This window comes from Mizuhopecten yessoensis, unplaced genomic scaffold (genome assembly GCF_002113885.1).
Source record: "Mizuhopecten yessoensis strain PY_sf001 unplaced genomic scaffold, ASM211388v2 scaffold4411, whole genome shotgun sequence".
Classification (NCBI taxonomy): Eukaryota; Metazoa; Mollusca; class Bivalvia; order Pectinida; family Pectinidae; genus Mizuhopecten; species Mizuhopecten yessoensis.
Genome location: NW_018405533.1, coordinates 1,318,419 through 1,340,122, shown reverse-complemented (window position 1 = coordinate 1,340,122; position 21,704 = coordinate 1,318,419). Strand labels below are relative to the sequence as shown.

Below are 21,704 nucleotides of genomic sequence, written 5' to 3'. Positions count from 1 at the left end.
CTACCAAGGCCTGCTCCGTGTTATGAGACCATAACACAGGCGTAGCGATATCTTCACGGGTCCCCCTCCGCACTAGGAAGCAGGAGAGCAAAGAATCCATAATGGTTTAATAATATTCACCGTTTTATGTAATCTATCATAAAATTTGAAATGAATATGTTGTTTGATTAAACTATTGAAATTGTATCAATATTTTAATGTTTATTTCAACGAAAATATCAAGCTGGAAGATTGAGACACAACGCTGACGTTATTAAGCTGACACATTGAGACACAACGCTGATGTTATTAAGCTGGAAGATTGAGACACAACGCTGACATTATTAAGCTGGAAGATTGATACACAACGCTGACGTTATTAAGCTGAAAGATTGAGACACAACGCAGACGTTATTAATCTGGAAGATTGAGACACAACGCTGACGTTATTAAGCTGGAAGATTGAGACACAGCGCTTTAGTTACAAGTGTGCGTTTTAGCCTGTTGATATGAGAATATGTTTGAGTGAATGCGTCTCCTAAGTATATTCTTCACCTTGTTGAATGTTAGATGTTAAACTCTGAACGTAGGAAAGAAAATACTGCAGTGGTGCCCAGGGTACTTTCTTTTCGAGACGGCACGGGTATGAAGATATTCACCCAATAAATTCTAACCAGTTGAACTTTCAAGGAGTTCAGCAAATTGATCCACTCCTAGGATAGCCCAATCTACCTTTACAATATTTGCAAAGACTAGTGCTTCATATGCACGCCCTGGTTATACTTAAGTATATGCTTCTGTTTCTATTGATCTATTTTATACTATTGCAGCATTTATTTATACTATTAAATTACGGTACACTTTGGTTCTTTAGGGTTAAATGTTGGTTTTATAGGTTTAACTACAATGTTAAGGACTTTGGTATGTCCCGGCCTGGGGACAGAACCCATTGCCTTCCTCACGTTCAACATAAAAGCAAAAAGTGTTGTATTGCCAAGGAAGGCGCTAGCAAATAAAATGTAGCCGGAAGTAGAAGTAAACTACAATACAAATTTCAAGTACACCATTGATAGCAGTACCATCTTGTATATCAGTTTGATACCTAATATTTTGACAGAACTGAATGAGACAATACATTTCATTACCATCTTTTTTTCATAATATTTTAGCGTATATTTTGCCATTTCTGTTCCTTTATTTGCATTATGTATATTGTCCACTTTACAGTGATTTAACCATTAGTCGTAAGGTATACGTGTGTGATATGCAGCTGTTCACTTGAATTCAATTGAGTGACTTTTCATTATGCTATTATTTGAATTATAGTTCCATATCAATACTGTCCTTATTGATATTTAATATACCTTAAGTGTCATGTCTTGGGGTCCTCCGTAGATAGGGGGATTCCCGATCACTTAGAATCCTGAGATATGCTTTGTTTTTCTTTCGTTGTATTAGAATTTAAAGCAATTTATGTATAAGCTATCTGTGGTTATCCTGTTTCGTGTGTTATTATGTTATTATTATTGTTTTCCTTGTATATGTGTGTAGCAATACAAGCTTTACTGCTTATGTTTCTTGTTTATACATGTATGTATGCAACTCTAAATAAAGTTTCTTGTATCTAGTATTTTGTCAGTCTGTTGACATGCGAATGGATAATTTAGTCTTTTTTTGCATCTTTTAAAATTGTAATTCAAAATACAAAGCTTTATGTATTGCATAAAACATCTTTTTCATTATTAGTTAAGTGTGAAGGGGAAATACTTCGTAGAGCAAAGTTTTATTGATTTCATTCTAAATTATTTCATTAAAGCTTCCAAATACATTACATATATACATAGTATTACCCTAATAAGGATTTCTGAAAAATCACAACTATGGCTTACATGTAATGTAGTTTCGACAGACGTACAAGTGTGGCAGATTTTAAGATTACGGTCGACTTCTAGCTTCGAGCTAGAGGGAATTTCTATAATAATTATATAATTATTTGTTAATTCACTATCCATTAAAATAATAAGTCAACGCCTTGGTACACATCATATACAATAAATGCTGTTAAATGATGTGAAAGTAAGTATGATAACTTTATTGGCCAAACTGCTTAAACACAGTATAGATTGATGTTTGTGAACTTCACAGTCTTAGTGGGGGCGTACCCCCTCTGGCGGCGTACCGAGAGGGGGGTACGCCCAAAAGCCCCCTTCTTAATCCGCGCCAGATAATGCAATTCATTTCATGTGGACGATATCGAAAGTAAAAGTACACATTTAAACGTATTACTGTAAAAGATTCTCACGAACTGTGACACACCAGGTGGTTGGGGAATACCGAGCGCAGAGAGCAGACACAGTGAAATGGCTTCGTTCCCACTATAAAGCATAGTTGGATTACACACGTATCATTATACTTGAAATAATTGTTATCTTGAAATCTTCAAATAATTGAATCATTAACACACAGTTAAATGTTCACCTGACAGGTAAATACAAAGATATTACAGGTGTAGGTGTGCACGGTACAGTCAATAGATGCACTTACTGTCTTCTGTTGGGTACGAGACCGCTGACCAGGACGCGTGTGTAGTAAACTCTAACGGAATCTAGGTCACACGGTACATGTGTATTTACGGAAGTAGACACATACTACACGGTGACAGTCCGCTTGGAACGACGGAGCGAGCAGGTATATTGACTTTAGTTGATATTATGGTATATATTATTTTGTTTATTCCTATGCCAGTCTTGCAAACTGTCACTTGTTTTGTGTGACGGTAATCCAAATTTCACGATGGCTACGTGTACGTTGATCGCCATTTTGATGCACAGATTTCCTCCCGGCAAATGTTTGGTTGTCATGCATTACTTTATACATGTAGAAGTATAATTATGTGTGAACCTGTATTTTCTACACTGACATGTGCACAGAAAACTACATATAATGTACCACAAACAGGCAGTTTGGTCATGCTGTGATACGACGTAATCACAGGATGTGTCATTTGACCGAGCGAACATTAAATGGTCATTTTATATTCCGAGAGCCGATACAGTAGTAGCTATATTGACCCATATACCTTTTTTCAATAGTAAATATTTAATAAGCCCGATTTTTCTCTGGCCCGACACCAGACTTTGATATTTTGACAGATATATGTCTGGTCTATCAGGGCTACAGGAAATTCGGACTAACATTTAAAAAAAGGCTAGGTTATCAAGAGTGTTTACTATATTCATCGCATGTTCCAACATGCATTGGCCACTTTATCTGATTTGATCTTGGCTCTCGGTTAAGAATCTTTACCACTTTACTTTCACTTTCGTTTTACACGGCATTAGTATCTTAGTATACATTAAACTATGTAGGTAGGTTGGGCCAAACTGAGATCCAGTAGGAAAAAACGTTTGCAATGTTACGACACTTTTTATTGGTTAATTACCATGGATTGATGTACATGTTATGTCTTCTCTACATTAATGTTAAAACACTACACAAACCACAAATATCGTTTTGCCGTCTAGCCCTAGGCACCGCGATATTTGCCGTTTGCCGTCTACCCTAGGCACTGTGGGCAGTCGGCTGTGGGCAGTCGGCATTTGAAAATGCAGAAATATACATGACACATGTACTATATACCCGGTATATATAAATGCACCATTGACAAAGATGTGTCGCCACAAACATTCGTTAACAGAACTCACTATCTGTTATTCAAAAACGTCCATCCCAAAAACCAAAAACACTGCCTCTCAGGAAAAACCAGAGCTGCCCCCGGAAGCCTGTTTACTTTTGCTGACTTCAAAACAGCACCGGTAAACAAGTAAGTCACGGGACTGGTTTCATTTGTCGACTATGGCCGGGTACCCGCATTTAATGTTTTATGTATTTAAAGATATAGTAGCGGAAAAACAAATACATCTATTATTTTAGATCTACTAAATACCTGTCAAGCTCAAAGTCAGAATGTAAAGTAGATATTTGTCATTGCAACTGCTTTAGTAAACAGCATTTGTCATGATGAAATGCCTCGGCAAACGTTTGGCTTTTAACATTTATTAACATTTCACATCGTAAACGCGTGATATGTATTACCATACAGGTGTGCTCGATGGTATTTGTTCCCCTATCATGCATCGAATTTCAACTTCCTCCTTGAAAATGTATATTATAAAGCCTAGCCTGGTTAAGGAATATCGGGTGGCGCAGTTGATAGCGAGGCTCGCTTTTCACAAAGGCGACTAGGGTTTAATTACCCGATCGAACGTAAAAAGGTTTGACGTCACCAGCCCGACTACGTGTGTCTTCTCCGGGTACTCCGGTTTCCTCCTCCATTAAGACCCTCCGTGCGCTAACATCCCGGCCAACAATAGTGATTGATATCAGTTATATAACTTGTTTAATAAGTGTTGTTAAATCAATAAAGTTTATAAATATATATTTAGTATACCTATGTACGTATGTACGTATGTTACACTCTGTCATTGCTCTAGTTACTTCATTCCTGAACGGAATTTCATGAAACTTCATACAAGTGTTTGGTATGGCAATGGCATGCCTGGAACAAGTTCGCATCTCGGGTTTCTACATTGAAGGTCAAGGTCATTTTTATCTTTTCAGATTTTGTCATTAATCTTGTGACTTCATCACTGAACTGAACTTCATGAAACTTCATGCAAGTGTTTGGTATGGCAATGGCATGCCTGGAACAAGTTCGCATCTCGGGTTTCTACATTGAAAGTCAAGGTCATTTCTATCTTTTCAGATTTTGTCATTAATCTTGTGACTTCATCACTGAACTGAACTTCATGAAACTTCATGCAAGTGTTTGGTCATGTATGACAATACAAGTTTGCTATTCGGGTTACTGCGTTAAAGGTCAAGATCTCTTGTACTATTTTTAGAAAAACAACTGTCATCGCTCTACCGACTTCATTCCTAATGGGAATTTCAAGATACTCGATACAAGTCTTTAGTATGGCATTACATTGAACGTCTCCTTTCGGGTTTCTGCGTTGCAGGTCAAGGTCACTGTTACTATATTTAGGGGGGAAAACTTTGTTTGGTTGATTTGACGTATTAACTTAGATATGCTTAGTCCATCGTCCCCCTATCGAAGGTTTTGTTTGTTTCGTTGGGATAAAACACGGGAAATGGTAGTGAAGTGAGGAAAGTCATTGATTCAAAACGTTGTTGTGGGAGCAACACATTAATTATTAACAATTAAAAATTAGCAAGGACCTCAAGTATTCAAGTAACGGTTACTGTTGTATTTCACAGCCACTGTTTCAGGAATGGGCATCACACATTGTATAAAGGTCCGACATGGGTTTATTGCATCCTAAAACGAGATCACATTGACCTAAGTTTGACCTTTAAACTTGACTTCAAGTTCGTTAATGATGGTATTCAGAGCATATCTTTTGTCACGAATGGGCGTCAAACTTTGTATGCCGGAAGATCATAGGATGGCGGTGCTTGAACAATGGTTCTTTGATCTCTATTTGACCTTGACGTCAAAAACTAAAAATAGTATAGTTCAAGTTTCTTCAACAATTATCAGTAACAGTTTTATGAATGGGCGCCATACTTTTTAAGTATGTGTCTCGAAATAAATCTTGTTTAATATTCTCTTCCTCATTTCGTTCAAGTCTTTAGTAATATTTTACTTATAGTTACAAAACAGCTCACATAGATCGATATTAGATATTAATGAACCTGTACATATTACCAGTCATTTATTAAGTTGTGCGCTTGCGATTATTTCAACTTCCTCTTTTTAATAAAGGAGACAGCCTCTTTCCTGATTTTTCGTTTGAAAATATGTTATTCAAAGAACTACCATTTCCATTCTTGAACAATATATGGATTTTGTATACATCATCAATACAGAAGATAAACTCTGACGTTGTGCACCTGTTTTAAATATTGTGATTAAGCTATTTTTATCTGATCTATGTCCCTTTTCTGATATCCTATGCATTTGTCTTCAGTTGTATTTCAACCGTTAATTATGCAACATAATTTCTCGGACACCTTCGAGTTTCAGGGTTGTCGGGTCAAGGTCAAGGTCGCCGTTATTATTTTTAGAAAATCTTTGTCAGCGCTCTAAAGACTTCATTCCTTGAGGGATTTTGTTCAAACTTGACACAATTACAAATGACAATAATATCTCGAACCAGTTCGAGTTTCAGGGTTGTCGGGTCAAGGTCACCGTTACTATTTTTAGAAAATCCTTGTCAGCGCTTTAGCGGCTTCATTCCTTCACACAATTACAAAGAACAATAATATCTCGGATAGATCTGAAATAGCATGTAAACATTATGGTTTAGAAACTTTAGGATATTTACAGACAAAATATAACTTTCAAGTTCAAGGGGCCGTAACACTGTTCAAAGGGCAATAATGAACTGAATTAAACTGGATAAGTAACACGTTATAACACATTGGTGATGATATTCACGTCTCTCATTTATTCTTGCTGGTAATTGATTTAATACCTAAAAAGCAACAAAATATAACAATCATTTTATTTTATATAATTCCTCTGTCATGATACTAACATAACAATTTCTTGTATTATTATTATGTTAAAATCATTTAATTACAAGCTTTAAATTAACGCCAAATGGCACCATTTATATTAATCATTACAGTGAAATAGCTAGCGGGGCCCGGTAGAGGACATTTATTTTCGCAATATTCAGTATGCTTGTTGATATTGTTTTCTACAAGTGTTCCCATAAGAAATAAATCTTGCAAAGTATTTTGAAGAACAACAGCTATTCAAAATTTGACTATTTGCAAATAGTATTTTTAAATACCTTCAAACACTTTATCGAAATACATGTATACCTTTTTCTGTATTTGTAGATTAAGTAAATATGCCGAGATCATATGTAAACAATGCATCCAACCGAAGTATGGGAAGGGTCGGAATGCCAGTTGGGAGCATGCCTGTTTCAGGGAGGTCATCCGGGTCTTCCGCTAGCAGTGGCGGAGCAGGTTTCGGAGGATCCAGTTCCGGGAGATCAAGCTATGGAGGATCCTCAACAAAGACCTACGTAGACAATGCATACAACCGTAGCGTTGGAAGAGTTGGAATGGAGCATGGAACAGCGGTGATGTCAAAATCCTCCTCCTCTTCAACATTGCAAAGCTCTTCTCCTAAAACATACGTGGATAATGCCCAAAACAGGAGAGAAGGTAGAGTTGGAATGGAGCATGGAACAGCGGTGATTTCAAGACCCTCCTCCTCTTCAACATCGCAAAGCTATTCCTCTAACAGATACGTGGATAATGCCCAAAACAGGAGAGAAGGTAGGGTGGGAATGGAGCATGGAACAGCGGTGATTTCAAAGAGTTCTTCACAGTCACCTGGTGGTAGAGTATATGTTGATAACCCCTTTAACCGGCGCTTGGGCGTGTTGGCATGCCGCTCGGATCTATGTCTGTGTCACGTTCATCAGGAAGGTCCGGATCTAAGATGGGACCACCAATCAACCGGAAGGAAAGCAGCATGACACGTTGGGTTAGAGACTTGACAGATAGATATTATGAGCGACCAGTAAGTATTTCGCAGTATCCGTTTTTGATACAGGTAATATGCTTAATGCTACAGGTATATATGACATGCGTCCAATTAGGGGATAATCCTACTGTATTTTGAAATTTGCGATGGTATATCATAATTATACTGTCGCATATTGAATGTTACTGGCGACGCGGAGCAGAGCCAGTAAAACAGATATTCGCGACAGTATAATCACAATATGCTACCGAAAATATCAAAATACAGAAGAATTATCCCCATTCTAATTCACTTTAAACTGCAACCACCGAAAGGAATGACTATTTAAAAATAGTTTTGAGTTATTTCTTCAAATTCTGGGTATCTCTGCTCTGAATTGGTGACGTCAGAAATATTCAAAGTGAGGCGGAATAACGTTGACCTTTTGGGTCCTTGGTGTCATGAATAATCAATTTCATGACGTTTCAGGGCCAGTCAAAGTCATCGACGTCATTAGCAATTGCCATCCGGGCTTTAATGCAAATGAGAAATTTAGGGACGGTATATCATGGTTGAACTCTCGTACATTGTTTTGATTGACCATTCAAATGCCGTGTTACATCTCAAATAACTTAGAAAATCGTTTAGAGATTGACACAACAAACCCGGAAATTACTGAAGGTTAATTCAATGATTTAAAAAAAACCTAGATATAACACTTACACAAATCACAGGAATTAAGTAGATAGCAGCAATAAACACAAGGGAAAACCAAAGTGTCAACGAAACTATTATTAGAACTTCTAATCGATAAAACTGGGGCAAATATGAACAAAGGAGAGATTTACATGGATATCGTCTATATCTTAGTTTCGAGACAATCTCCTTTAAACGTCTGCATAAATACTTCGAGCAAATCCACTTAAATATTTGATACTAATGTTTTTAGATAATTATCTTAAATGCTTCACAGTGACGTTGGTTTGAATTATTTACTTTAATATTTAGTGAATTTGTAAATGTTAAGGAAAAGTATATAATGCTTGCTGTACCTTTAAGTTCTGTATTTCAATCGTCTTTCAGGAAGAAGATATGGACCTAGGACATCTACAAGAAGACTATTTGTACGCCGAGGAAGTTAGTGAGCAGGCAGCGGACCTCATCAACCGTATGGAACAGGTCCGGTTATGCCAACAGGAATCACAAAAAAGCAAAGAACCTTTGACGTCATTTGATCTTCTGAAAAGTTATCGTGGTGAAAAAATCGAATTTGATGAGCTGGATATGAGAAAAAAGATTGGCCATGGAGGATTCGGAGATATCTATTGCGCTAAATGGAAGGGTACTGTAGTGGCTGTTAAGAAACTGCGGGTCCAGAGAGTATCGAATAAACGATTACAAGAGTTTACTTCGGAAGTTCAAGTCTTCTGTGCACTCGACCATCCTAATATCGTCAAGTTCATTGGCGCCTGTTGTGTGACCCCGAACATCGCTATCGTTATGGAGTTCATGGAAAGCTGTCTGTTCCAAATACTTCACATGTCTGCAGACTCGGATGCCACCCTTACAGAAGACAACAAGCTGAGCATCATTATTCAGATATCCCGTGGACTAGCATACTTGCACGAGAAAAACATCGCTCATTGTGAAATCAAGTCCCAGAACGTCTTGATGGATTCCAGGGAGGGTGGTTACGTGGCGAAGATTACTGACTTTGGGCTTAGCATGATGAGAAATAGTTCCGATACGTCGTCAACAGCGCATGATCAGGTAAGAGTTGCACATTGGGGTTGACATATATGTGTTTACAGTAGATACAATCGAAAATTGACTTTTCTCAAAAAGCCTGCTATCAAAGGAAAACAAAACATTTCAATTGTAATTCATACTTTTGACTGTTTACAAGAGCAGATCAGTGATGGAAAATGTAAGCTATATGTAAAGTCATACATATCCTACATTTTCTCTTAATATATAAAACATATATTTTCCCTTAAGTATCTGCTATTGTGAAAAATCAATCGTTTTTACTTTGTTGAAGCCGTACAGTGTACCTTATTTTAAAGAGGGGAATATGTTACAGAGATGATAGTATGTGCGTGCTACACAGGATATTTCAAAGAGTACCAAAATGGGGAGGCAACTCGATCTGTCTTGTCACTATCATGATACCGTTACTGGAATTTATATATAATATAGAGATAGAGTTACCTAAATTGATATTATTTTTATAGATAAAGAGGTCGAGTTGTCTTCCAATGTACATTTTCTCCTTGTAACCTTGTAAATATCCCCATATGTGCGATTTATCTGGTTCAATTACAAACATTTGTTCCGAGCATCAGACAGTATATAAGAATATGGCAATGTTTTGTTTCTATTTAAACTGTTGTGACTCGTGTAACGACACGTGTTATCATCATTGAAATGGGATATTTCACATTTACTTAAATTGGTGTTTTGATTAAAAGAAATGTTATTGCCTTTTTAGCTCACCTGGCCCGATAAAGCACTACCAGGTTTGTTCAAATGAATGACCTTCGCCCATATTCAAGGTCACAGTGGGTCAAATATGTTTAAATATTTAAATAACTTCTTCTGATTGATGAGCTGTTTCCATATGGCAAGCAATTAAAGCATCACACAGTCAGGGTGATGATATTTGGCCAGAAGGATGTTGGCATGAAGGGCTACCAAGTTTGTTCAATTGAATGACCTTTACTCATATTCAAGGTCACCGGGATCAATTGTCTTAAAAATCTTTTAACGACTTCTTCTTAATTACCAAAACCTCCAGGGTGATGATATTTGGCTATTAACATGCATGGATGAAGGGCTATCAAATTTGTTGTAATAAATGATCTTCACTCACTAGAGTAGTGTAAAGGGTGATTGCTTGTAGATGTGAATGACCTTGACACACTTTCCTGGTCACATCTTGTCCATAATCCATAAATATTTAAAAGTCATCAATAAACAAAAGGTATAGGGTGGTGATATTTAGCAAGTTGCGTTCCAGGATAAAGGGCTGTAAAACAAATTCAACTGTATGGCCATGTTTGACTTTCAAGGTCACAGGGGTTAAATGTGTTTTACTCCTTAAACAGCTGTGGCGGTTCTTGTCTAATGTTATAAAGAAGCTCGATTAAGGGAAATATGACCTGGGATTCTCGAGTGCGTAATGTTGACATCATGTTATTTTTCCCCATCATGTGATTAATATAATCCAATCAGACACGCTATTATAGAGATAATGTATAACTATATTCAATAGCAAGTGTCATTGTTGAAAGTTTCATGTGTTTTTAATTGTTAACTTCTTTACAATTGCCATAAGTTGAATCTTTGTTATTCAACAGGTGCGGAACATCGGAACCCCTCGTTATTCTGCCCCTGAAGTACTCCGTGGGGAGCTGTTAGACCGGGCTGCTATGATGAGAGCCGATGTTTACTCTCTTGGTCTTGTGGTGTTCGAGATCATCTCGGACGATGAACCATTTGATTCCCTAGATGCTAAACAAATAGAACGTTATGTAGGAAATGGAGAGGAAAGACCTGTGTTTGGATCTGACATAGATGAAAATGTTGAGGAAAACGTCAAAACATGTTGGAGCCGGGATCCGTCCCTCCGACCTTCTGCACCAAGTTTTCGTGATTCTGTTGAAAAGTGGGAGTCTCTCTTCATGTGACACTAATACAAGCATTGACATTTTCTCTTGAAAGTCTTCCTTTCAAAACTGACATTTACTCACAATGAAAAGAATAGTGTGCGAGGCGAACGCCGTCAGCAGTATACTATCACCTTTCCTTAATGCTTTATGTTAACCAAGTGTGTTTTTTGTTGTGGCTTTTTTTTTTGTTGATTTTTGATGGCAATTGTTATGCTATGCTATATACACGAGGGTCGTTAAATAACTATTGGCACAAGTGCCAGGATTAACATGAATGATGTATAAAGTTTGATTTTTCTATTACAATACTTCGAAGTAATCCCCTTAGCAAAAACGCTCTTTCGCAATCGCGCTATCCATGACGTAAAAACAGCGCGGTAATCTCCCCTTGATGTACTGGCGAGACGCTGGAAGATTGCACTACCTAGAGCACTTCTAGAGGCAAATCGTTTCCATGAAAGCATTTATTTTAAGTTAAAGAATCAGAAAAAGTCATAGGGACGTAGATCTGGTACACAGGATGAAAAATAGATTTGTGCTACTTTCTCTATCTTCAAAATGCCTGTGCAATGTTTGTTTTTTAGATGAAATATTGTCGTGAACTAGTTTGACGCCATTCAACTCTTACGCTTGTTAGGTTTCAGTACTTTGTCTCTATACTTGCACGGTATCGGAACCACAAGCCCACTAGAATTGAAAAACAAACGGAATATAAAACGTACTTGGCGCTTGTAATATGTCATGCAATCACTGGAATTTCTTGATTTCTCGAAAACCATTGCTTGTTATTAATGTGCCTTTGGGGTTCAAAGTAAAAGACCAAGGTTGTTTCCCCTATAATAATCTCAGATAGCAATCGCATTCTCCGTAATTTGTCAAAAAAAATTGTTTAGTATTACTCAGTATTGGAAACTGTATATATGTTTTGATAACAGCACATTTTAAACGTTTGGCCTTTTATTCAGATGTCAGCAAATCAGGGATCCATCGGGCACAAGACTTTCATCAATTCCAGCACTTGGTCAGAATACAATGTGCACTGCCTTCTGAAAGTCTGACAATATGTCTTGAGCTATTTCAGAAACAGTTAATCATCCTTAAGTATTGCTTTCACAGGCAGCAATGTTCTTCTTTGTTGCTGCAACAACTGACCTGTCCGGCCGTGTGTCCTTTTAAATGTCAACTTTACCATTCTTGATTTTTTTTTTCATCCACCTAAAAACAGTTCTCAAAGTTAGGGTAGAGGTACATGTTTGTGCATGTATTTGTGTTGGCGGTATCTTTAAAGCATCGTGTGCTTTGATATTGGAGTGTATTTCGGATTAAGTCGCAACCTTCATTTAAGCATTGAAACGTAGCCACTAGTTTATACCGTTCAACAATAAATAACTTGATATGTATCAAATGTTATATACTTATGTTTAACACTCGCTTTCACCGAAACGGGGGATCTAAATTTGAGTTTGTCCGTCTATGTGTCTGTCACGCTTCGTTTCCGTGCAATAACTACAACAAATATAAACAGATTCTCTTCAAACTTGGTTACAGGGTTAAATGCCTTAAGGGCTCGGCCATGTTCGATGAACACTCTCAGCGGACACCATTTGGCGGAGTTATGGCCCATTGAAATACGAAAAACATCATTACCTGCTGCGTTTCGTTTCCGTGCAATAACTACAACAAATATAAACCGATTCTCTTCAAACTTACTCACAGGGTTAAATGCCTTAAAGGCTCGGCCAAGTTCGGTACCCATTTTCAACTTACCTTTTGTCCTGAAAGCGGGGGATTTAAATTCCACGAATTTGCCTTTTTTATTATATGTTTAGATAATTTGTATCTTATTGACGATGTTTTTGCATTCACTAGCTATGTCTGCTTTCGAATTTTTGTTAACCAAAGCGGTTTAAATATGACGTAACCGACTTCAGCCTGAATATGTGAGTCATAGGCAGATAATGTAAACTAATGTCAAAATAAACCTACATAAACCTGTATCACAAATGATAATATTAGCGGGATACGTTTGATTTTAATCATCATAATCATTTGATTTTATGTGCACACTTATTTTGAAATCATATACGCTTATAAATGGATGGATTATATATCACGTGTTTATTCTTTTTTTGCAAAACAAAAATTTGATATAAGAAAAAAAAGAAAACTCAATTAAATTAAATTTAAATAGTAAAACAAACACTAATGTTCACATAAAAGCATACATACATACATACATGCATATATACATACATAAACAAAAATGTGTACATCTACCACGCTTAACTTCATGCAATATCTTTGTTAATGTATTTTATAATGATATAATGTGTCAACCTTCAGTTTAATCGCATTGCATCTAGCATATAGAATATCATATACCCATATGCAGATATAATTTAAGCACCTTCGATACCATATTAAAGATAGAAGAATAATATAGCCTTTTTAGGGAAATATATATTTAATTGTTATTACATACATTATATGGTTTTGACGATATTTCTAGAGTATTCACGGGTGTCAGCTATATTTTATTTCTTTACCTATAGAGGATTTAAGATATGATATAATAAGCTTGGACCACGTTTATGCTTTAGAGTATGAAAATATTCGACCATGATTCCAATGTTTTTTCAAACATTTCAATTTCACCCGTCCCTTGGGATATTACTGTCAAGCTCGTGTATATTATTATTTTTTATTCAAATGTTTTAGGTATATCCATCCACGTATGTCCTGCCAGAAGTTCTTTGTTATTTGATACTGATAAGAAAGATGTTCTATAACAGAATAATAAAACTAGAAGAGGCCATGAGCAAAAAGTGTGATGAGATGCAGTTCGCAAAATAACACAGGAGATGGTAGTCCCAGGAAAGGAACACTTAAATCAAGCAGAATGGCCAAAGCTGGCAATGGGTTTAAAATCCATGGCACAGCCCCCGTCAGAAAACGTTACGAACATTGTGTCGGAAATAAATGATAGAAAGTCAAGGTAATGCAATATCGTATTATACGGTGTTCCAGAACATACATCAGCCAAAAGAGAGGAAAAGGAAGTTCACGATACAGGAATCATTAGGAGCATACTAACAACATGCAACACAATTTAAGGGGGGAAAGACACAATCAAGGCAGTAAGATTAGGAAAATTTAACAAGGAACAGGAGAAGAAGAAAGAGAGACATCTGTTAGTTTCCCTTGTCAGCCTTGAAGTCAAGAGAACCCTTTTCAAGAATATAAAGAACCTAGGGAAAGAGGACAACTTTAAAAGCGTAAAAATAAGGAATGACCTAACAAAGGCTGAAAGGGAAAATGAAAAACAACTATGGGAGCAAGCCAAACCTACAAAGTCCGGGGCCCCCCTTGGGCCAGGAAAAAACAATAATACCAATCAAAATCCAGAGCCAATGAGTGGAGAGGATGAAGCTCAAAGAAAAATTCAACGACATATTGTAAATAACCAGACTAACACCTCGAATTCAGAAAGAAATTTTGTGTTGAATAATTTAAAATGCGTCTACACAAATGCAGATCAATTAAAAAATAAACTTTCGGAACTAACCTTGCGAGTAAACCAGATAAAACCTGAAATTATTGGAATCACAGAGGTAAAGCCTAAGATCAGAACATTAAATATGAAAACACAAGAATATACAATAGAGGGCAACACAGATTATACTATGTTTGAGACAAACTTTGACACCAAAATTGGAAGGGGCATGCTGCTTTACTTACACAAATTGCTTCTAGCGAAGGAAATCATTTTAAAAACAACCTTCCAAGAAAACATCTTTGTTGAAATAACTTTAAACGCACAAGAAAAATACTAATTGGCCTGATATACAGATCAGACAGCGGAACTGAAGAAAACAATAATAACCTGAGAAGCTTGTTAAACGAAGTTTGCAGTTTAGGATACTCCCACTTACTTATTATGGGAGATTTTAACTACCCCGACATCAATTGGGAAACGTGGAATACCAAAGGCGATAGCATTGAAAAACAAGAATTCAAATTTGTTCAATGTCTACAGGACACTTACCTTTCACAAATAACCGAACAACCAACAAGATGGCGAGGGACAGATAGACCCCATATTTTGGATTTAATTATTACAGATGACGCGAATTTTGTTTCGTCGATAGAATATCAAAGCCCCTTAGGGAGAAGTGACCACAAGATACTACTTCTAGATGTTAAATGTAAAACTTCTGTAACAGGTAAAAACACAACAAAAATATGCTACAACAAGGCAAACTACGAACAAATTAACAACGAAATTATGAATTTTGATTGGAAAAGTGAAAGAAAGAACAGAACACCACCAATTAAAAATGGTCAATATTCAGGAACAAAATACAAGAAATATCAAATAAATCTGTACCAACAAAGACCATCAAACCCCACAAAAATAGCAAGCACACATTTCCAGTGGACCAAGAAACACTCGAAAAAATTAGAAAGAAACATGCTTTGTCGAAAAAAAGTGGCGGCCACAAATGACCGAGAAATGAAACAGCAATACTGCAAGGTCCGAAATCAGGTTAAATAGCTGACTCGGAAACTACAAAAGGATTATGAGTAGACTCTGGCAACAAAGGCAAAATCGGACCCCAAAATGATCTGGAAATATATTAAATCAAAATCAAAGTCAAAAGTGGAAATTGGAGATCTATATGAAAATCCAAAAGACAATTAATCAAATAAAGTCACCACGGACAAAGAGAAAGCAGATATACTAGCCAAATTCTTCCAGAGCGTGTTTGTACAAGAGAATGGAGGGGAAACCCCTACCTTACCAACGAAGGAAACCCAAAGTGATATGCCATGGCTTAAAATAGACAGTGAAAAAGTGATCAAGGTATTACAAAACTTAAAATCGAACAAATCGCCGGGATTGGACAATATGCACCCCGTGTTCCTAAAGAACTCTGCAGTTGCAGTGGCGCACCCACTCGTAATTATTTTCAACCAAACACTCGAAACAGGGAATATTCCAGATGAATGGAAACAGGCTCGTGTGTGCGCAATCTACAAAAAGGGAGACAAAAGTGTCACGGGAAATTACAGACCAGTCAGCCTGACATCAGTCGTATGCAAGGTATTGGAAACAATTGTGCGAGAACACATCAACAAATTTATGAGAGCAAACAATTTCTTCTCTCCAAAACAATACGGTTTTATATCGGGAAAATCAACATCATTGCAGCTGTTGGAGGTATTGGACAAATGGACTGATGCAATGGATAAGGGATTTGGATTGGACTGTATATACATGGATTATCAAAAAGCTTTTGATACTGTTCCACACAGACGTTTAATAAACAAGTTACACTCGTACAATATCTCAGACCAAACGATTAAGTGGATAGCAAGTTTTCTAAGCGGACGTAAACAACAGGTATCAGTAAAGGAAGTAAATTCAGGATGGACTGATGTTGCATCAGGAATTCCCCCGGGATCAGTGCTCGGACCACTACTATTCGTCATATTTGTAATTGATCTGCCAAATGTAACAAACTCAGACATGTACTTGTTCGCAGACGATACTAAGATATTTAAAATAATAACAAAGAAAGAGGACGAATACGCACTTCAGAAGGACCTGGACACCATGGGGACCTGGAGCAACACTTGGCTACTAAGGATGCACCCGGAAAATGCAAACATATGCACGTCGGCCGATCTACAAAAAACATAGAAGGAACAACGGGATCGTATCAATAACTTGGGAACAATCTACAAAAAAACATACAAGGAAAAAGATATTGGTGTTACTGTAGACTCGGAATTGAGTTTTGAAAACCGTATCAGCGAAAAAGTAAAAAAGGCAAACCAAATGTTTGGACTGTTAAGAAGAACTTATGAATTATACCACCTTTCTCCCGTTATACATATGTTTAGTAAGATCACAACTTGACTATGCTAATTCTGTTTGGGCACCGTATTAAGCAAAAGATATTGAAAGAGTGGAAGCCGTGCAGCGCAGAGCAACTAGGAGTTTACCGGGGATGAAAAACTTAACATACCAAGAAAGACTACAAAAGCTGGAACTCCCAACACTATCATACAGAAGGGCTAGAGGGGATATGGTTGAACTATATAAGATAAAAAGCGGAATATACGACAGGGAATCCTGTAATTTTTCTTAAACTTTTGAAGGATGTAACAACGAGCCACAGCAGTAGGAGGAATTCAAAAATGATCTTCCCGCAACAATTCAAAACTACACTAAGGAAAAACAGCTTTGGTATTAGAACTGTAAAAATGTGGAACGGTCTTCCCGAGGACGTTGTATCGGCACCTAATATAAACACTTTCAAGAATAGACTGGACAAAATATGGAAAAATCAGGAAATACTTTATAATTATAAGGCAACCATAGATGGAAGTGAACTCTAATATTTAAACATGAGAACATATTACATATATAATATAGTTCGGTGTAGAGGAACATATTGTTCCTGTACTGGAAAATAACTATAACTATAATGTCTTTGCTTTCTTGACATAAATTACATACATCACATTGTTTGAATCTGATTGGGTTTTTTTTAAATAATGATTAAGTGGAAGTAATATTGGTACAAACCTGAAAGTGAACTAGCTAATGTCTAATGTTATTATATATCCAGTTAACAGTGGAGAAAAGTTGGTTAGATAGACATTTTACTTTTGCTGTGTAGTAAAAAAAAATCTAGTATGTAGGGTGTTGTACATATCTCTACTTCCTCTCTATTAATAATAATATAATTATAATATACAACATTTATATAGCGCCCTATATAATTAGTAAAATTACTCTAAAGACGTCTTTTTGGCCAGGGTATTCGACTTTCTTACGGCAGATGGTAAGCTATTCCTCAACCTGGCCGAAACCCTCTCAAAGCAACGGTTTCCATATGTCACAGTACGAGATTTTTTGGACACAAAACAATGATTTTGACTCCGACCGCAGTGATCGTGACGGCTGATACAGGGTAACAAGCTCCTGTAGGTACTGATGAGCTGTACCATTCAGTGCCTTGTATGTGTACATCAACATTTTGTACTGCGACCTGTATCGTACAGGTAACCAGTGCAATGCAATTTCTTAATGCTACATTGGTGTGAAAGGGTATAAACGGTCTTTCAAAGAATGGCTTTGTTATGTTATATCGTGATATGTCATAAAGGGTTTTATTGATTCGCAAATGCTTTTGTACTGTAGCAAGTTTCCAGTGATAACATTATTCTTTTCTTTAAAATCTGTATAGCTTAATAATCCCGATCCGTTTGTATTATATCCCTAACATATACTTCATTTTTTAAATGCCCTTCATTATAGAAAAAAAAATATCATTATGAAATTTTAAAATATCTATCGTACCAAATTGGCGATTGTAAAAGGTCATCAACATGTTTCAATGTTTGTCATTTCTGCTTCTTTGATCCATGCTCCAAAATCTTCCCATATTTATTTTCTGTATGGATAGTTTTAACATATTCAATTCCTAGATCTCCCGTTATTTTAGGTTTACAAATTTCCCCAAACAAGGTTAGTCATTCATTATCTTTAGATAGGAGTATTCTCCTAATCCATGTAGTTTCAAGTCAATATATAAAGTTCTCAAAATCAAATATTGTTAGTCCACCATGATAGCTTATATTTCAGCAACCAATAGAAATAAATTAGATGACACTGGATACACTTGTCTACAGACCCTTTTTATATCTACAAAATTCGATAAAAAAAAAAGCATTCTGTATGATAGCAGAAGAAGTATTCTTATTAAAATCCTGATCCATTCCCTTACACCATTTCAAAAATAAACAAAACTTGGTTCTTTCTTTCTTACTTGCACTGTTTGCGTTTCGGACATTATTGAGTCTTAAACTGATTTCAATCTAATTACAATATATGCAGATGCTTATTTGTAAGTTTTGTTGAGGACAATGATATTTGTTCAGTACTTAAAATATCGCCTGGGTTTATAACCTTTGGACGACATATTATGACACCTTTGTTGGTGTGTAATAGATAGTTGCCCGTTTATGTATCCTACATTTAGAGATCTTATAATAAAATTATCTTAGACTTGCCAGAAAAATTTAAACGAAAAATTTCATTTGTCGATGCAGAAAATCGGACAGTAGATATTATACTCAGCCAAGTAGCTATTTTGTCCGATATATATTTTTATCGCTGATGTGGAAAAGTGATAGTAAAACCCATATATTATAATATTTACATTTGCTCTGCATCGCCACAACATAATACTACCAAGGTAAGCTCCGTGTAATGAGACCATAACACAGGCTTAGCAATATATCCACGGGTCCCCCTCCGCATTAGGAAGCAGGAAAACAATAATATTCACCGTTTTATGTAAGACTATCATAAAATTTGAATTGAATTTATTGCTTGATTTAATTATTGAAATTGTATCGATATCTTTATGTTTATTCCAACGAACTTCCCACCAAGCAGTTCATTGACAAGACAAGTGTTGTTATGAGAATATAACAGCATTTGCTATTTTAACGTTAACAATCTTTATTGTGAAATCGTTAATTTCATTGTTGTCAAGATTTAGTTTGCGGTTCAAACAACTATTCGAAATAACTAAATAAAGGGTAACTACTCTATCAAAGTGTAAACATAAATTATGATTATTTAGCAAATATTGTTATGGTTCTATAACACACATTACTATTGATGACATACTCACATAAAGCCCTGCCAGCATACATTTCAGCTACAAGGTTACTGCCGGCCTCGAGGACCGATTGTCCACCAGCAGAGTATACCACCTTGTTGAACTCATTCAATCTTGATACGAAAGACTAATAGAATCGAACATGGATGTGGCCCATGGACAGGAAAATCTCAACCCGAGGTTAAGAGATTGGCTGTGTAGCATGAAGCTTTGTTAAGCTCTTGCCTGAGTGTTGAGACGTCCACGGACCATACCTATTTTTGATTCTTGTATTCCATAAGGCGCATGCAAATTCTATAGGGGTCATGAACCCTGAACATAAAATCAGAAATCCGTTTAAAACACAACGTTTATGATACTTTTGATTAATAAAACAATACAATACAATACAAATTATATTATTCAAGTGTCACATGTCAATTTTTCTTAAAATACATACATACAAGCATGGTCTATAATGTACAACAATATATGATTGACACCCAACCTATGCGAGACACTATAGATATTTGTTAATACGACGTAATTTATCAATACTAAAAATCAGTTCATAGATATTAAAAAAGAAAAAGGTTAAGACTTAATATTAAAAACACATTCTTCTACGATACATCTTATGAACTGTAGCCCAACAACTGTAAATTTCACGTCTTCCACGGGCAAGTATGGGAGAACGAAACACTTGAATTGTGAAGTAAGGAAGCGCTTTGACCACTACAATCCAAACTAAGACCTAATTAGACCCCACATTTGATTCAATTTACACTAATAATTCCATATATGAAGTTGACTTCTCGGCACAGTTTATTTTCTCTTCACGTCAATCAACAACGATTACAGTGTTATACTGCTTACCTGCTATAAGTTTCTTCAACGAGATCAAGTTTCAAAGTAGCGTCATCGGCGGTTTTGTGTGATATATTAAGAAATCCTTTGTGATTTACAGAAAACATTCAATTCAACAGACGAAAGTAGAACAGAAAATCATCACCGTACCTTATTTCTCTATTTGCATTGTATACATTTCTTCAATGAGATCAAGTCACAACATTACGTGATCAGCGGTTCTATGTGATATGTGTTTACTTGTATATTATAAGTTCCTCTGTGATTCACTGAAAACATCTAATTTACAAACGAAAGTGTATTTAATTTCGCTTTGTATGAACAAATCAAATTCGAAAGTACCGTGTACATCAGCTTAGTGTATAATATTCACAAAAGTCTAGGTACAGGTGCACTGTTTTCTTCAAAACTCATGTCAGATGTTTTTGTCGTGTATAAATGAATTAAAGATTTTTAATAGTGATGATATGTAATTGACTGTTCCGTCACAGTTCATGATCGTAATCGTGAAGTCTGATCACATTTTTAAAATGCAATAAATATGTTGATGTGCCTCGAGTTAAGCTGGTAGCGCGTGAAACTGTTCTAGAATTATGCATCGTAACTTAATGTTGTCATTTGCAGAATAAAGCATTAACCAAAAACGAGTTCCGACAATGGCTTTAAATTTACCTTTTTAAAAAAAAGGAGCACACGTATTTGAAGGCAAGGCAGGGAAACCAAAAGGAAATGAAACGTTAAATGGATAAGGACCAATCAGGTGCTTTGATTTGTTGTTAGCTGTGACGTTTGTCGGTCAATATTGAGATGCATACGCAGCTTGATGACATATTTTTGAAGAAAAAACATTTATGTACTATTTTAACACATTTTCCAAATTGTCTGGTATAAGTAAGACCTACTAACAGATGTAAGACGTTACAGGAGAAATTAAGTATATAATTATGTACATTGATATTCTGAATGTGTTTGTTACACATTTTAATATTTGAAGTA

The 21,704-nt window shown here is 36.1% G+C and overlaps 1 protein-coding gene and 1 pseudogene across 1 annotated transcript in view; both read left to right on the top strand.

Moving 5' to 3' along the window:
- Positions 1 to 1,829: 1,829 nt before the first annotated feature.
- The window catches only part of LOC110448989 (serine/threonine-protein kinase HT1-like), a 41,441-nt gene continuing 21,566 nt past the window's right edge, over positions 1,830 to 21,704 (top strand). The window contains exon 1 of the mRNA XM_021495557.1: positions 1,830 to 2,667. The gene's annotated coding sequence lies outside the window, so the exon portion shown is untranslated. The remainder of the gene's footprint in view (positions 2,668 to 21,704) is intronic.
- On the top strand, positions 2,607 to 13,266 carry LOC110448990 (annotated as a pseudogene).